The following is a 5,218-nucleotide window of genomic DNA, read 5'->3' as shown; positions in this document are numbered from 1 at the left end:
TAAAATAATAATAAATATGATAATAGCAATAATTATAATGATAGTACTACTACTATTGCAACTAATACTACTACTGTATTATCATCATCATCATATCATCAACGAGAAGAAAAGAGAAGAAGAAGAAGAAAAAGAAAATGAAATAAAATATACGGTAACTACAGTAGAAAGACAAAAGAAAACAAACAAACAAAAAAAGACATGATAATAATGATTATAATACTAACAACAATGATAACGACAGTGATGAACAAAAACGACAAAGACAATAAAATAACACAACAACAAATCAACGAACAACAACAACAACCCCCCCCCACCAAAAAAAAAAAAAAAAAAAAACACATCTTGACAAAACGAAAAGAAAAGCGTTTATTGTTCGACATTATTTTTTTATATTTTATTATTCAAGAAGACATTAGCATATCTGGGCCATAAACCAAGATGGAGGGCCAAGTGTGGGTATTTAAGGCGCGAATTTCGTACTCAGTGAAAGCATTAAGAAGGCGGGATAGAAGATTTTATAGTTTGAATTTGTCTCCTTGTGACGGTTTAGCTTGACACGAGGGTTTAGGAGTCGTTGTGGTTGGATTGTGGTTTATGGTTGTGGTTGTGGTTGGTTTGTGGTTTATGGTTGTGGTTGTGGTTTAGAAGTCGCTTGTGGTTGGATTGTGGTTTATGGTTGTGGTGTTGTGGTTGTGGTTTAGAAGTCGTTGTGGTTGGTTTGTGGTTTATGGTTGTGGTGGTGTGGTTGTGGTTTAGAAGTCGTTGCGGTTGGATTATGGTTAATGGTTGTGGTTGTGGTTTAGAAGTTCTTGTGGTTGGATTGTGGGTTATGGTTGTGGTGTTGTGGTTGTGGTTTAGAAGTCGTTGTGGTTGGATTGTGGTTTATGGTTGTGGTGTAGTGGTTGTGGTTGTTATTTCGGTTTGGAGTGCTTGTGGTTTCAATCTTTCTGGTTTAGTTTTGTGTTTGCGTGTTTGTGGTTGTGGTTTCGTGGTTTCGTCCTTGTGGTAGAGTGCTGTGGTTGCGTAAGTAGGGTCTGTCTATTCCTTGTGGGTCACTTTTGTTGCTTATTTTGTTATGGCTGAGTGATGTGGTTGAATGCTGTAGATACTCTTTGTCGTTTTTAGTGGTTGGATAGTGTTGTTAAATGTTTTTTTTTTGTGGTTGAGTCGGTCGTGGTTCAGTTTTGCCTGAGTCACTGGTTAGATCTTAGTCCAGTGGTTGAATATCGTGGTCAAGTATTTAAGTCAAGTTCTTGGTTGAGGTTCCTGGGTATAATCTTGTGGTTGAAACGAATGGTTGTTTGAGATATGACCTGAAGGCTTGTGGTTTTTATTTCTTGGTTGGATCTCTATGTTCTTTATTATGGTTGCCTCAAACCTGAATCTCCGAGTTAAGCTTTATGGTTCAGTATCATGGGTGAGTCAAAGCTCTCTCCACCCAAAAAAAGAAAGAAAAGAGAAGAGAAAAGAAAAGGGAAAGGAAAGAGAAAAGAGAAGAGAAAGAAAAGAGAAAAGAGAAAAGAGAAGAGAAAAGAGGAGAAAATTACAAAAAAAAAAAAGAAGAAGAAAAAGAAAAAGAAATAAAAGATCGCTCTCGGTTGAATCGTGGTTAAGTGTGATTTAGTTCGGTTGAGTCTCGTGGTTGGGATCTGTCATGGATTTTATGGGACAGACTGATGCTTGAAACTAAAACTTTTTACGTCTATTTAATATTAGGGTTTATAAATCATGGTCGAGTTTAATGGTTTGATTAGTATGTAAAATGACAACCTGGGGATAGGCTGACCCATCCAGCTGGATCTTGTAAGAGCATATGGATGTTTTGCGATGATTCACGTAACACTAACTTGTATTTAGAACTTCGTGACGAGCGCAGATGTTATGAGGTTAAACTAGCACTTTGCTTTAGAGAATTTCATCATATTTCAGAAAAAAAATCAGCTTTTTACTGCCTTAAAATAAGTCCTCTGCAATCTGTTTTTTGCATCTATTAACTAAATTAATTCGGATTTTTCTTTATACATATTTTTTTATGAATATGTCAAAATGGTGATCTCTCAAGTATTAAACTGCAAAATATTAAAAAAGGACTTTGCTTATGAAAAGGGTGATGTAAAGATTTTTTTTCTGTTTACTTGTGTTTTTTTCTTCACTAATTTATATAAATGATGGAGGGGGAGAAAGTACACATATGGGTATGATGACAAACACACACACAAAAACATGTACATAAAATTAAACACGCCCATAGAAACACATACGTACACACACACACACACACACAGACACACACACACACACACACACACTCATTCACACATGCACACGCACACACACACACACACACATACACGCTCGTACTCAACGTAAACCCTCAAACAAAACAAAATAAACATACACACACTCCCCCCCCCCCCCACACACACACAAACACACCAAACAAACATACACAAGCACACACATACACAGACGCTACACAAATGAAGCACAACCCCAATTATACACACACAGGTATATATCACCAATGAGCTTTTACTGAATCAGTTACATTCTCATCCCCTAACTGAACCTGTGACATTCAGTTCTGAAATCTAACCTGTAGCATTTACAACACTAATACTTGCAGTATGATATTCACGCTCATAAATGTCAACATAATTTGCTTTTGATATACGTATGTATAGTATTTTGATATGCGATTTCCATAACTTTGGTACATAATTTGATTTTGACATAGAAAGTTACATATCATTTTGGCATATGACTTATAACTTTACTGTATTAATGTATTTCTATAACTTTCCTGTATTATTTATTTATTTATTTATTTATTTTTATACAGAAACACTTGCTTATTTTGAAATATCACATCTATAACTTTAGCTAATAATTCACTTTTGATAAACGATTTCTAAAACACTTCCACACTCATAAATCTTGATATATATAACATCAATACATTTCATTTATGCATCTGCGTTTATGCCTCGTCACTCACCCGTATTCTAACAGTCACATATAACCTCCACAAGAACGTATATTTGTACATCTATCTATCTATATATCTATCTATCTATATATTTTTTTATTGTTTCTTTCTTTCTTTCTTTCTTTCTTTCTTTATTACTATTTTTTTTTTTTTTTTTTTTTTTTTTTTTTTTTTTTACGAATGTGTCTTTTTTTCTTATGCTTGAAAATTATCTCTTGCTTATCGGTCTTAACATGAGAAAGTTTATTAAGACAAAAGTGCTTAATGTTATAGAAATCAAAATCAAAATCATCAACAAGGCAGACAAATTCCTTCATTCTGGGAAAAGGGAAGAAGAAGAAGATGAGGAGGAGGAGGAGGATAAAGAAGAAGAGAAAGAAAAGGGGAGGGAAGAAAGAAAATAAGAGGATGGAGAATGAGCAAAGAGAAGACGAAGAGGAAAAGGAAAAGAGAAAGAGAGGAAAAAGGAAGCAGATTTAGGAAAGGGAAGAAGAGAAGGAGAGGGGAGAAGAAAGGAAAGAGAGTAGGAGGAGGAGGAGGAGGATGAAGAAGAAGAAGAAGAAGAAGAAGAAGAAAAAGAAGAAGAAGAAAAAGAAGAAGAAGAAAAAGAAGAAGAAGAAGAAGAAGAAGAAGTAGAAGAAGAAGAAGAAGAAGAAAAAACGAAGAAGAAGGAGGAGGAGGAGAAGGAGGAGGAAAGAGAAGAAAGGGAAAGAGAAGGGGAGGAAGGGGAGAGGAAGGGAAGGAAGAGAAAGAGAAGAAGAGGAAGAAGAGGGAGGAGGAGGAGGAGGAAAGAGAAGAAGAGGTGAGAGAAGGGGAGGAAGGGGAGAGGAAAGGGAAGGAAGAGAAAGAGAAGAAGAGGAAGCAGAAGGAGGAGGAGGAAGTCTCCTTATCAGACAACCCGATCAATCCTCCAGCATCACTTTGATCTCATCTTCTTCTCTAGCTATATTTTCCGTTTTAATTCCGAGCCCTCCCAATCCTAGCGCTTTCTCATTACTTTTTTTTTTCTGTCAACATAGCTTATCCTTCGGCCTCCTCCCCCCCCCCCCCTTCCGTCTCATTTCCCATTCCCTCCTTTATTTCTCTGTCTCTCTCTTCGTTCTCTTTTTCTCCCCTTTTATCTTTCTGTTTGTCTCTCTTTCTCCCCCCCTCCCTCTCTCTCTCTCTCTTTCTCTCTCTCTCTCTCTCTCTCTCTCTCTCTCTCTCTCTCTCTCTCCCTCTTTCCCCTCCTCTCCCTTTGTCTGTCTGTCTGTGTTTTATGGCAGCCAATCCATCCCCCCCTATTCACTGTTTTGCTATGTAATCTTGTATTATTAGCTACATCTTTATTACTTATAACATATACACGTACTACTAGATTTATGTATCACAGTTATATCTTTTCATATTCAAATGTTACGTAAACACCAAAAATAAAAATAAAAATAAAAATTTATAAAGAACCATTTCGTGTCACACTATAAGCGAGGCAGTGAGGGAAGGGCGTACTGTACAGGTCTTGTTTTCCCTGGCTTTTTAAACCTTAAAAGGCCAGAGTTATCGTGTCATTTTCCATTATTCATCCTTTCCAGGTACGAGTATAGGATTCTATATGCATTATAATGTACCTTTGAAGGCTTTGAGAGTGGCGACGTTTTTATACGTGCTTTTACAGTGCTTGGGACCCTATTGTTATTTCATAGCTTTTGGGATAAAGAAGGAGAGTAGAATAGAGTAGAGAGGAGAAGAGGAGAGGAGAGAAGAGGAGAAAGGAGAGGAAAAGAGAAGAGGAGAGAAGAGGAAAGAAGAGAAGTGGAGAGAAGAGGAAAGAAGAGAAGAGAAGAGGAGTGAAGAGAAGAGAAAATAGAGACAAACAGGCAGAGAAAGAATGAGAGAGAGAGAGAGAGAGAGAGAGAGAGAGAGAGAGAGAGAGAGAGAGAGAGAGAGAGAGAGAGAGAGAGAGAGAGAGAGAGAGAGAGAGAGAAGGCGCTCGACACCTGCACATTACAAATAACAATTTATGTTCTTTTATGCCGATAATAGTGAGGGTTTCCGTTTGAAATTCACTCGGAAACTGCACTACAGACCTTAAATCTATGAAAATTCCCTTTTCTTCGGAATATTTGGTTCTTACTATGGTTTCCATTATAATTCTTCAACCTATTTCTCTCTCTTTTTCTGTTTTGTTTTCTTTCGTCCATGATTTCTTTTCACTTTCAAAATTTCCTTTCTTTTTAAAATCCC

The sequence above is a fragment of the Penaeus chinensis genome, chromosome 36, assembly GCF_019202785.1.
Source record: "Penaeus chinensis breed Huanghai No. 1 chromosome 36, ASM1920278v2, whole genome shotgun sequence".
Lineage (NCBI taxonomy): Eukaryota > Metazoa > Arthropoda > Malacostraca > Decapoda > Penaeidae > Penaeus > Penaeus chinensis.
This window is presented reverse-complemented; position numbering follows the sequence as displayed.